The following is a 14,110-nucleotide window of genomic DNA, read 5'->3' on the forward strand; positions in this document are numbered from 1 at the left end:
TGACTCTCCCAAGCCCATACCAATTCGCGACTTAGGTTTGAATTTCCGAACATGCAAATTGATTTTATCGAGTCGCCACTAATCTATTTTTGGTGGGTCGATTAGAAACCCAAGTAAAGTAACGGGAGATTTACTTTACTCCTACGAACTGCAGATTTATGAGTTCGGGACTTGATTACACTAGACTATCCTAGTGCCCTTTTCGGTACCTTTTATTTCATTTTTAAAAAAATGTTTGGCAATTGAATTGATTTTAATTTAACTTCCAACACATGTGGGGTGATCATACATGCCGCGCATACCACCAATTTAACACTCAAGAAAGCAATTAAATATTGCAAAACATACCTAGGAGCAACGAAAGATCCGTTGTTAAATGTAATTCACATCCCAAATTTAGATATGATTTCTAATTAACACGCAATTTCAATTTTTGTTTTCACTTTATTTAATGAAAATCATGCGATGCATGCTAATAATCTAATATGACATGGCAAAACATGACCTAAACTATATGACATGTGAAGAAATGCAATAATTAAATGCAATCTAAATGACCTAATTCTAATGACATGCAATGCGATTTAATGATATACTAAATGACACAACATACAATTTAGTATGCGAGTTATATGTCACGCGACATTTATTAAATGACTTAATCTCATGATGAGGAAGTTCTAATTAAATGAACCTAATAAAACTAAATGACGTGCATTTGATATTTTCTATGCAAAAATGATCTAGCTAGATTAAAATTCTATCTAATTTAAACTAAGGATCAAGTCATATTAAATCCTAATTTAAACTAAGATATTATCTTAATCTAACATGCAATTTATCTAATATGCAATGACGTGCAAAAAATGTCATAATTTAACATGATATATGTATGATGATTTTTTGTGTTTTTATAGTAATTTCGAAATTAAAATTTCACATGCAATTCAAATAATGATAAAACTAACAACCTAAATGAGTGCATTTTTTGTTTTTGTTTTTAATTTTCCTAAATTCGGAATAAAATCCCTATTCTAGATATGCAAGATAACAAGACATATTCCAAAACAAACTGAATCTTAATTCAAATATTTTTTAGATTTTTTAGTGGTTTTCAAAAAAAGCAAGTAATTATCAACTAAACATTAAATCTAAACAATCAAGATATTCAATCAAATGAATGATTAAAATAATCGAAAAAAATAACATGTTGTCTCAAAAGTTAAATTAACGATTATCCTAACCCTAATTATCACGACAAAAGAGTTCAAAATAACTAAAAATCTGATCCAGAATTCTTACGGATCAAATTAATAATTATATTGATTCAGTACTTAAAAACTATCAACAAACCCCAAAAATTAATGTAATTAAAAAATAACCCGACATCTTACGGGTCAAATTAATAATTACAAAAAGTTTAGGGATAACTCTTGCGGATAATGCCTGCAAGATTCATAAAGTGAACATTGGGATCCAATTAAGTAAATAACTAAAGAATATAAACAAAATAAAGTAAAATAACTGAAAAAATAAAAGCAACCTAATTGATTTTGCTTTTTCTGTTGTTTTTGCTTTTCTCTGTTTTTTCTTCTTTCCTTTCCCACGTGTGACCGTGGGTCTCCAAGAGCAATTGTCGTCGGTCCGGCTGGTCACCGGCTCCGGTGAGGGGCAGCAGATTAGAGGTCTGGCAGGGAAGAAACTCCGGCGAAGGGACTCGGCAGACAAGCGGAGCAGCGAGCAGCAGAGACCCGTAGGGCAAGGGCGCTCGGGCAGAGGACTTGGGGAGCACTCCGGCGTCTCGAACCAGCAAATCGTGGGCGAGATCGACGCTCCGGTGCGGTAGATCGGGCTCCGAACGGGTGCGGGGACTGAGCAGAGGACGGTGATGGCACGGTGCGGTGAACGGCGGTACTCCGGCGTTCCGGCGGGCGAATAGGACGTCGCGGGTGGTGGCAGAGCGGCTCGACTCGAGCTTGGGTCGTCGCGAGAAGGCGATCGGCGATTGCTGGTTTCGCGTCGCCGCGGGTGGAGCGACGGACGGTGATGGCAGCGAGCAAGTTGTTCGCGAAGGAGGCGCGGCGAGGCTCGGCGAGAGGAACGGCGGGGGTCGTCGGGGCTCGTGCGGAGGAAGATCCAGGCGTCGGGGACCTCGGCGGCGCGGCGTCGTCAGTGAGCTTCGTGGGGAGACCGCCGAAGCGGCTGTGGCGAACACGCGGTGGCGGAAGCTTTGCGAATGGAGGTTGCAGAGGAGGGGCAGCGATTTGGGGAAGATGATGAATAGTAGGGGTCAAATCACCTCTTTACTTTTCTCCCCTCTCTCTCTCTCTCATGTCACTCTCCCTCTTCCTTCGTACTCTTTCTCTCTTTTACTGCAGAGACAAAACTTCTCTCCACTTTTTCTGTTTCTCTCTTTTACTGCAGAGACAAAACTTCTCTCCACTTTTTCTGAATTTTTTCCAAAAGAAGCTCCTCCTCCAGGTCCTCTTACACGGTTGCTTTTATAGGGGGTAAGAGATAAGCCTTCGATTTCCCTTCAAATCTACATCCGTGATACATTTTCACCAACCGATCACTATTGATAAAAATTCAAGATTACAATAAATATTTACTCGAAAATCCAAATCTCGCAAAAGATAAGTCGTAATATTTTTTTCACACATGTGCCCTATCCAAATTATTCATATCCCTAATAATTTCAAAATTTTTTATTTTTCACGAGATAATTAAAACACATAGCGTGAGTGCCAAGAACTGTCTGTAGAACTTGGTCAACTAATTTCAACCCATTCGCACCGATCCGATAAATAAAATGCCAATAACAAAATAAATGCAAATATAAATCTATATGCTATAAAGTTTAACTCCTAATTTCCTATGCAATAAATAAATAAACTAAATCGTCGAAATTTAGGTGTCAACACAGGGCAACCCCTCCTCCCGGCACCGAAAGGAATCAGCTTGAAATCCTGTCCCTTGAAGTCCACCGAGCTGTTCAAGAATCTCTCCGGCTTGAACTTGTCCGGCTCGTCCCACGTGCTGGGGTCCCTCCCGATGGTCCACGCATTCAAGATCACCATAGTCCCCGCTGCGATGTCGTAGCCTTGATTTTGACGTCCCGGGTCGACAGTCGTGGGACGAGGAGCGGGATCGGAGGGTGTAGGCGGAGAGTCTCTTTGAGGACTGCTCGCAAGTAATGCATTTTCTCCAAGTCCGCATGGGTTATGTTAGGCTTGCCGTTGGCGATTTTGCGAACCTCAGTTTGGAGAATGTTCATGGCACGAGGGTGCCTTAAGAGCTCGGTCATTGCCCACCCCAGGACAGTGTACGTTGTATCAGTTCCACCAGCAAATACATCCTGCACAAGCACAAGGGTACTTGATAATCAATCGTCATGGATAACTAATGATGCTTATCGCTTCATTCAGTTATGACTCATAAATACTCTTTCAAACACGAGTCACAACTGAATGAAGGGATATATATAGAGAGAGACTTATAAATTTTACTATGACTTAAAAAAATTAATATTTAAAATTGTGAGATATTTCCAAATTAACGAGAACTTATCATATAAAATTGTAATTTGTACTTTAGAATTCTCTTAATTAAGTCATCAATTACCCGACTAATTAGTGTTATATGATTTGTAGGGTAGAAACATGAACATCATCCATAATTAAGTTAAACTAAATGTAAGTATAGTTTATATTTGTGATTCATTTATAAACAATTGATTGGAGAAAATTTTCTTTAAAAAGTACAGTGGACAATATTGTTGTTGGGGTTTATTCTAAGTCGGTTGTGGAAAAATTAGTGATCAATTTATAAATATGAGAGAAAACTTCATATCAATTTATAGATACGAGAGAAAGCTTCATTCTTTAAATTTTTGGGATGAAATAGCCTCAAGACCATCCAATAATTATCTTGAAAGAAAAAAATTTGATTGCATGAGATCGTTGGTGGAGAAAAGAGGGAGCTTACCAAGACGAGTGCTTTGATGCTATCCGCACCAAAAAGCAAAACCAACAGTTTTGTCCTTCTCAATGTCCAGCAAAACGTCCACAAAGTCTCTCCTATCTTCACCTCCGCCGCCGATGCTCTTCTCCTCCATCTTCCTCCGATGCTCCTCCACCACCTCATCGAGGAACTGGTCGAACTCCCTCGCGACCCGCTCCACTTTTTGCGTCTAGACCAGTTAGCTTGTTGATCCACCCAAGGCTCGGAATGAAGTCCCCAACGTTGAAAATGCCCAGCAACCCCATCATATCCGCTAAAAGTCCCTTGAACTTCTTGCCCTGCATGCCTTCGCTGTACTTCCTCCCTAGAGCCGTCCGGCATATGATGTCGTTCGTCAACGACGCAAACAAGTCGCTCAGGTCCACCGAGCGATGCTGCTTGATCTTGTCCATCAACAGAGATCTCCTCTTCTCGACCGTCTGAAACGAGTGGACCCTCTTGTTGCTCAGCAGCTGGAGCACGCAGATACTCCTCATTTGCCTCCAGTACTCGCCATACGGCGCCAGAGACACGTCCTTGCGGTGGTACAAAAGTCTCTCGGACAGGGTTGACCTGAGTCGAAGAAATGACATGAATCGGCACAAGGTCAATGTCCATATCTGTAGTCCACCGTGACCTTCTCCATCATAAATGCCAGAAAATATAACTCTTAACAGAGAATTAAGATGCACGAACATGGATCGACAGGCTTAGTCTATACCTGGGTCGGTCGGAGAAAATGAGGTCGTGGGTCTTCAAGATGTCCCGGGCACAGTCGGCGGAAGATACGACGAGGACGGGCGCGCTTCCGAAGTGGAGCATCATCAAGGGGCCATAGCGTCTCGACAGGGCTTGGAGCGAGCGGTGAGGGTAATCACTGAGCTGGTGGAGGTTCCCGATGACAGGGAGCTTCGGCGGTGATGGCGGAAGGTGAAGGTTAGTAGCAGCGGCAGAGGAGAAGAGGAAGCGGAGGCATTTGAAGGTGAGGAAGGTTATGAAGAGGACGAGTGTGATTGAGGCCACCGAGGGTGTGAAGGAGAGTAGCGGTGACACGTTGAAGCTGAACATTGCCGGTGGCGACGGTGTCTTTTCGCTGTTTCTGCGTCTCGAGTGAATGCCTATCTTTTAGGGGTTGTGAAGACGAGTGGTGGAGGGACTGGGAGCGAACATGTGGATTTATATTGCTCGTGCGACTGTGGAACTCCACCTGAATTTTCATATGCAGAATATCAGGAAACTGCTCATCTTGTTCACTTGTCACGAAAGAGAATTGACTCGTTCGCCTCCGATAATTTTGAATGAACAGCCATCTTAAAGATAAACAGATATTTGCTATTATTTTGCCTTGATCACTATATATGACCAACAACGTTTTCTTCCGGATGCGACAATTTTATTGATATTGTTATCATCATTGGTAGATCGATTTTGTAATCCTCGAAATATCTATTTTTTTGGGCCAACTAATCCACCTTTGACAAAACCTCTTATCTTTCTGACCAATGAGTAAGTTATTATAGTTTGAAAGCAAGTATACTAAAAGGAGTTGAACGCGTAAACGTCTACGTGTCCATTTTCACATAACTTACTTATATCCCTCAAGATCATTGACAGCAAGTCCACTTAGAAATGGAATTATTATTTGCTGACAATAAGTGATAAGCTAGAAGCAAGAGTGGGCAAGCTCAATCCTGCCGGCCACTAGTGAGGGCGAGCCTCGCTAGCCCCTAGCAAGACTTGACCTCACCATGGCTAGCAAGGTCAAGGCTCGACCTCTCCTCTAGCCGGTGTTTTTATTTTATTTTATTTTATTTTTATTTTTTTTTTTTCGGTCTTTGGAGGAACCGCTACGTGGCCGAGCGGCGGTTCGTAAACCCCAGGTGTCGATAGCAGGAAACCACCACCCCGACGACACGCGTAAATCACCACACGCGCTTGCCTCCACTCGCCGCAAGGCTTCAAACCTTGGCCTCCACCGGAAGAGCAAAGGCTCTACCATCCACGCCTCTAGCCAGTGTTTGTTGAGGCTAGAGGGAAAAAAAAAAAAAAAAAAGAAAAAATGTTAAAATCAAAAAAATATTTTAATATTATTAAAAAGTGTGCATGTTAACGCTGGTTGCACTTCATGTAGGACGGTAGCGTTCACGTCAACGATATCCGGTCAAAATTTGGCTATAGTGACTAAATTTAGGATTATTTTTTTATAATTTTCCCCTTATTGGTCATCTTGTCAATAGGAAACAAAAATTAGCCAGAAAAAGGAGGAGTCAGAATTCATTTGCCCACGAACGAAAGTTCGTTCAGAAAACCGAATACAAATAAACTTTATTTTGCCTCATATTGCGACCCCACTTCATATTGATTAGGGAGTTTATGAGTCGTGTCATTATAGTTTAGGAAATGGATCAAGACATGTCAAATTGTATTAATTTTTAAGTTGATATATTATTAAAAATATGTCTCGAGTAAATCGGACTAATGAGAATACGTGAACTTGACCACATGCGAGTCAACACAGTACATGCGAATTGATCATCCGAGATTGTCGGAAGAAGATTGCATGTGGATTTCATCTATGAGCCACAAGCGTGAGCCGCATGTGTGAACGGGCTAATTATGTGTGGCTTCCTTCCGTTTCTTCTGCTCATCTCTACAGGTTGAACTTTTGAATTGGGAAATCACATGGAGGAAAGTGAACGGTGGCCCACTTCCTTTCTTGTCTCTGCCAAAGCCATCATTATTGACTTTTCTTTTCTTTTTTTTGACAAGCATCATTGTTGACTTTGAGAGAGAAAGAAAAAGAAGAGGAAAGAAGGTCCTATATTTGTCCACACACACCCATAAATTATGGTGGGCTTCTTTGTCCAAGAAAGAAGGTCCTGTGTTTGTCCATGCACATGCATCCATGCCCATAAATTATTGTGGGCTTCTTTGTCTTATCTTTATCAGAAGAAGACTTTCAGCAATGTTGCAATAAATGATAGAGACTCTCTTTTGTATTATAAAATAGAGAGACGTTTTGACATAGAAGAGCATGCCAAGTTATTTCGGTGGCCAAGAGAGAGAGCTCTAAGATTGTAGAAGAGTGTAGAGAGTTCTCTTGGGTGAGGGTTTTCTCGTTGTAATTATATCCGAGTGTTTTAGCCAATTAAATTCTTGTGAGTAGAATTTGTTTAATTCATTAAGTGAGGTTTTACTAGGAATTATAATGGGGTAAACACTGTGTGACTTATTTGGGTGTAATTTGGGGTTGTGAAATACTGAAAGTGTGTTTGAATCTTTCGAGTGATTGTAATTTCCAAGTGTATCGCTTGTTTTACATAGTGGAATTCCGTATTACTCTCCCGTGGGCGTAAGTTCTAATATTTAGATCAACCACGTAAATCCGGTATCCGATTCATTTTTCTTCATTCGACTATTTTTCGATTCGCTGGTCTATATTCATAACAGATATTGCCTTCATGTCATATTGGATTGGAGTTTCTCTCTTTGTAAATTCTCTGTGTTCGAATCTTGTTGGAAGTTCATTTGTACGTTCAAAATTTAATGAACAAGATTCATTTAAAGCTGAAATTTTTATTCGTTTGCCCTAAATGGGGATCCGTTTTGATTGAATATCTCAAAGAAGGTTTCTCAAGATGATCAACATGGTTGTCGGTCAAAATTTATGGTTACGGTTTGACAAGATAAAGATCTTGGATCATGATGGGTGTTCTGATATTGAAGCTACTCTGAAATGATGATGAAATAAAACTAAAATTGTCATATCTCTCTCTTTCATCTCCACAATAACACCACACAATATCTTTTCTCCGTTTGTAGCCAACAATGTGAAGTTCGGAAAATTAAAACATACACTGTCGATATATAGAAAACTTCTCGCAAACGGTTTAATCCACCCTTAATTTGAGGATTTAAGCTACCCAATCCCTCACTAAACATCAAATCCAAGGTGGATTAGACCGCGTGATTAGATATTATCTTTCCTTTCTTGTAGTCTTTGCCGCGTTGGTGTGAGATTTTGTCACCAAGTACTTGTTTTTCGGCGTCTGATCCCTCTCCAAATCTCGGGATTATCGCAATCGCAGGGTCTGCAACGTTCACATACTGCTCACGTACCCTGCTCCCCCCCTATGGACAAGCAAGCAAGGACAAAAAGGCTCGACTTGGACTCGATCTTGCCTCTTCCACTCTCTGCTTAATCAGTCAAACATGGGGTTCCCAAACATCCTTAAAAATTAACGCGCGTTATTGAATAATTAAAGTTGCAAAAGGACAAAAATTAGGGTTTGATCTCTCTGTTTCGTAGTTCTTGCGGACGGATTGACCTGCCATCAGCTGCGTTTGGTTGAGTTTTGGGGAATGCATCATTTTCCCCCAAAATTTTTTTGGCTCAAGGTGTATTTGTTCAAAGCGTCGCAATCTTTTTTCCCCTTGTCACCATTACTGTTGCATGGTCATCGCGTACTCTTCCTACATGTCAATTAACCGTGCAAAGAAAATGAAAGAATAAATTGTAGTTCCAATTTTATAGGAGAGGTTGAGAAGGCGTACATAGTACACATTTAAGTAATTATTATTCTGTAAGACCATAATAAAAACGAAATTTTTGTTTTCCTTCTAAACAAAAATGATATTGATATTTTTCCCGGAGCGTGATTAGTTTCTAACATCACCCTGGCTCTAGGCCCTTTACTAGTCAGTCCCAGTAAAGCCCCAAGACAACGTATTTTTTTTATTTTAAAAACGAGCCCTCGGTAATGTGACATAGAGATTCCTTTACAAATCACCAACTAGCTCAAATCAAATGATGCAATCCCATATATGAAGCAACATGAAGGGTTAAGTTCAACGCTTATTGCTGGATTTTAGAGATCACTTGCATCAGATACTTAAGAGAAATTCGTGCTTCAATGTGGTCGAATGATATATGATTGGACTAACTTACGTGTAAAATATCAAATGAATCAAGTTTCAAGCAAGTTGGGGTCTTCCAGAGGAAGTCGTGTTAAAAATACTAGAAGGTGGTCGGCAAATCCGAGAGTGGGTCTTTTAATTTTCTGCGTTCTCGTCGAGTCCAATGCACACTGCACTTTATCTCCACAGTCGAGAGTCAATGTTCTTATTTATGTTTTGGCATGGGGATTGTTAGCATTGTCCTGACTCCTGGGTAATAAAAATGTTAGAAATCACGGGATTTGTCTATGCTTGGAAGTCATCCCAAGTTGAATCTATATAAATCATTTTTAAGGTTTTGAGGGCAAAGTGTGTATCTTAATGAATTTTAAGATTGAGATCTTAGATTAAATATCACGAAAGAACTTTGTGTCTCTTTGATGGATTCGATTGAATCGTGGGTCCTATCGCATGTATCTTAAGGTGGCTTTTCTTTGGTAATATTCATGTTGTCGTACTTGTGTTACATTCTAAATTGCCGACTCTTTTAGATCACTATCGTAAAGAAGAAACAGAAGTACGTGGAAAGGAAAGAGTAAAATTGGGAACATCGTTTGGGATGGCTCAGTAAGCATTTGTCAGGAACCAACAACGACACGGTCAACACCATAATGCACTTTGACGTGGCTTGCGCATTGTTGAAACATGTACTGCAAGAAAGCGATTCTAAAGGGTACGCGTGAATAAGTGCCCCCACCTCTAATTGAACATTACAAAATGGTCTTGAGATTAGGCCTTCAAGGGGCCGGCAGAGTGAGAATCAAACGACTGGCCTAAAAGAAACCGAAGGTGGCCGGCTCAATTTTGTATGCTTAATTCAAGATTTTAGAGCTAGGTCATGAGAGTACAAGTCTTTGTGAATCTCTTTTATTCCGACATAGATGACTTGCAGTTGACCGGATTGAACATGTGGAATTAGTTCGGTGATCGGAAGGTGACTTGGAATGTATGGTCGTAACTGCAAAACGGTCAAGAAAGGAAAAAAGTAAGTCGATAATAAGTTAGATACCATTGAGACTATATCAAGCGACCGTCCCTAAAGTCTAAAAATTTCTTAATTACAAAGTTATGATAAGCGTGGTCATCTAAATGCATAAATTTGCATTTTCGTCGTTTAGTGACGAGGAACGGAGTACAGCAGAAGATACGAGTTATCCATTCTTGACTTCACGTCTACGCAAGATGGCTTCACTCTTATCTAATGGAAGTAACTAAATTTTTATGACTATAATGTTTAATAAAAAAAAATTATTTATGATACATTTTCCTAAAATTTATCACTCGTCTCGCTTACAAAACAGAATGAACAAAGAATATTCTAATTGTCTGAAAATATTAGACATAAATTATTACCGGTAATGAAAATATTTGTCATTGACTACTTATTTCTAATAACACAAACGATCATTTATAATAAAAAAAATATTTATTTTTTACGAAATAAATGGAGATCAACTGTGACCTTCATGCACGTGCCTTTGAACAAAGGGTTGGATCATAATTTTTATTGGTGTGCCTTTCCACGAATCTGCAAGTCCTTTCGTCATATATGATTGGCCAATTCGTTATAAATATATTGGATTTATTTAGTGGGAGAAGATGGTGACCTTGATGGACTTTACTTCTGACTAGTCTTGGGAATTTCTGACAAATCGTACCAAGTAATTAGCAAGCATGAAGTCTATAGCATCAAGCTTGTTATACCAACTGAACAAATATTACATTGACAACTACATTCCATAGGTGTTTGTACGTGTCATATCCTTCTATGATTAGGGTTTATAAGGAGCCAACTAATACTTGGAAATTACGAGAAACTTGAGCTCGCCTAATTGCTTCTAACTATTACAGAATTCTTTAGCACTCATCTTGTGAACTATACGTGTAAAATTTTCTCCAAAGTCACTTGTATCTTATGTTTTCGTGGATCTTGAGGACCGATTGACCTCCCATCATCCCAATCTTTTCCCCCTTTCAACGTTGCCGTTAGATGGTGTTAACTCCTACCTTTTGGTGACCTCCTTGCGTCATTCATTGCTTAGGAGATGACCTCGACCCTTAAACTAAGTATGCATTTGTATATTAGGAGCACTTTCATTTAGTAGGATTAATCCCATGTAAATTGCATGTTAAGATGCATGTGTAAGTGAGTTGTGTTGAAAAAATAAATTCATATCGAAAAATTAACATAATGTAGAGTAGTTAATATATCATAGTTGGCTCATAACTCGTTAGCTTAAACTTTTGAGTAAAGGTAGGTTCAACTAAATATATTGATGAGGTCGGACTTAGGCCCTCTCTTGGTGATCTCCCCAAGTGAAGGTGTCGGATTTCTACTTCTCGCCCCTAACAAATGGTATCAAAACCAATTGTTGCGCCCTTCGACCTAAGCCCGACATGTGAGGGGTAGATTGTTGAGGTTTGTCCCACATCGGTTGGAGAAGAAGCAAACGGTTAGTTTACACCTCTTGAGCTAGTTTTTGGGATGAGAGAAACCCAAGACCAAAAGCCTAGGTTACCAACAAGTCTGTACCTAATAGTCACTCGGAAAGGGTTGTTGTGGCCTCCAACCTAAGCTTGATGTGTGAGGGAGAGATTGTTGGGGTTATTAGAGCTTCCATGATTGCAGTTTCCGGGTAGGTGGACATTACGATGTAGCAACGTGGGCCCGTAGTAATGAAATTGGGTTAGAAGGATACTTGAATTAAGGGATAGCAAACTTAACACTGAAACCCACACGTGAGGGGAAAATTGTTAAAATGCACGTGTAAGTGATTGTGTTAGAAAAATCCAACATCGGAGAATTAATGTGCTATATAGTAGTTAATATATCCAAGTTGGCTCATAACTTATTGGCCTAAGTTTTGAGTAAATGTTGATCCAACTAGATATATTGATGATGTCACGCCATGGGAATGAGGCAACTGCTTCATCGGGATTAATTTGCAACCTCCCAAGAGGTGTCACCATCCCATTGGTTTCATCTTTCCTTTAAGCATATGCAAAAACGTACAACTTAATCACCCAATCAATAATGTCAAATGGATAGTAAGGAAAACATACATAAACTATACATATTATATGCTTCATTTATATATATCAGAACAATTCATTTACAAGCCCACTTTTTTAGGGTCATTCCGATTTTCATCCCACACAAAAAGATATAATGGAGGAGGGTTAGTCCTAACTTCTTCTACGAGAGTAGCTACCAAAAATGATTCCTGTCAAAAGCTGGTGTCCTCATGGCTAGGGCTTGGGTTTGGGTTGTAATCTAGGCCAGACTTGAGGTCATCCACGATGCCATTGGGAGGGGACACCATCAACCCATCAACATCACTGGACGGACCATCAAATCCATGAAGAGGACTGTAGAAGTCCTCGTCAACCCAGGCGAACTAGGCCACGTAGAGATGGGGAACCAGGTACCCCATGACCTCGTCCACCCACACCATCCTGATGTGGTGTTAGAAGAGGATGTTGATCATAGAGTCTTCTACATCAAGCACCAAAACCTCCATATTTACAACGAGAGCAAAATGAGATGGCGGAAGACTCATACCTATTGGCCTGAAAAAGGTTAGACAACAACAAATGAGTTCAAAACTCAATAAGTAAATAACCTAAATCTCGTATAGGCGAATGCCTCATATCAAAATCTTATAATTACTTGATCCAAACATGTCAATAGTAGATCAATAGCAAAACCTTTGCTTTGCTAAAACTATATACATGAGGGGTGCCCATCCTCAACCTAAACATCCATCCTAACAAGAATCTATGAAGCATCTCATGCTCATAAAAATTCCAAGAACGACAATTAATCACTTCAAAAACATACACGTTTCCTAGAGTCCTAAATAATAGCATAAAAATTCACAAATACTACACATAGTGTAATTAATAGCCGATAGTATTCTCACGTGTCAAATATTAGCATCTAAAATATTATCATAGCCTTCGAGACTCTAATAATCACTACCAAAACATCCACGCATTGCTTACATCATAATTAACGGCATTTACAAATACATATGCCTTCCCAGTCACTAAAAATGATAATTAAATCCTTACAAAAAAAATGATAATTAAATTATGCACATGTCTCGACATCTCATAGAAGGCCATATCAAACATGTGCGAGCCATATAGCAACTTTGCACATCACACTCAAATGCTTCGCACACGTTTAACGCCTCGAGAATCATATAATACCTCATAATAATATATTATCTCGAGTCCAATTGTTAACCACACATAGCTGAAACCTACGGTTCTTCTGGAAATATCTGGGACATCGTCTCGCCCTATCGAGCACGGCATCCAAACTCCCATCAGGTATCCTTTCATGCATCGTTCTGTAATCATCACCGCGAACGCCATCTGGAAACCTTTGGGCGATATCTCTCGGTGGTGGCATTGTCTCTAGAAACTTTCAGTGACAAAATCTCGTGTGACCAGACAAATTAATCACACAATCTATTTTATCTTCCACTTTAGTCTCAGATATAAGTACCCAAAGGATGTGTCAAGCGATGTGTAGCTCATGACCTACTGGAAATGTATTAATAAAATATGTTGAGCACGAGATGAGAATCGTGGCTTGACCTGTTACTTTTGAGCACTGACCTAAGTCAAACCCGGATCGGATGAAACTATTAAAAAAATATTCACCTTGCAGTATTTGCAAGAAAGCTATCCATTCAGAGAAAGATCGTTGATTTAGAAAGAAACCACAAAGTTGCTTTTGTAAAAGATATGACCACATAAAAAAAAGATTGTCTTTCGAAAGCAAGTTATCAAACCAGCTATGTTGAAGGAAAAGAAAGTGAAGAAAATACATTCTACACATTCCAAGCAAAAAATGATAAGAAAAATGATATGAGGTACATTGATTGTGGGGATGTAGCAATCATTAGGAGTGAGTGATTCCAAATTCTTTACAAGTTTCATCTTAAACTTGAACTTGGAACTTGGAACCTTTCCATTAGAATAGGTTCCTTACTTTTTGGAACCTGGCACTTACCTTGCATATCCTGAAATTTGGAGCCTACCTTGTCATAGGTTCCCACATCTAACAAGTTACTTTTCTTTTTAAATTATTTTTCGGCCACATACATTGATTTTATTTACTAATTGGGAAAAAAATATG

General features: G+C 39.5%; 1 pseudogene; it reads right to left on the minus strand.

Moving 5' to 3' along the window:
• Nucleotides 1-1,679: 1,679 nt before the first annotated feature.
• On the minus strand, nt 1,680-5,136 carry LOC104435102 (annotated as a pseudogene).
• Between the last annotated feature and the right edge of the window lie 8,974 nt (nt 5,137-14,110).

The sequence above is a fragment of the Eucalyptus grandis genome, chromosome 2, assembly GCF_016545825.1.
Source record: "Eucalyptus grandis isolate ANBG69807.140 chromosome 2, ASM1654582v1, whole genome shotgun sequence".
In the NCBI taxonomy this organism is placed as follows: domain Eukaryota; kingdom Viridiplantae; phylum Streptophyta; class Magnoliopsida; order Myrtales; family Myrtaceae; genus Eucalyptus; species Eucalyptus grandis.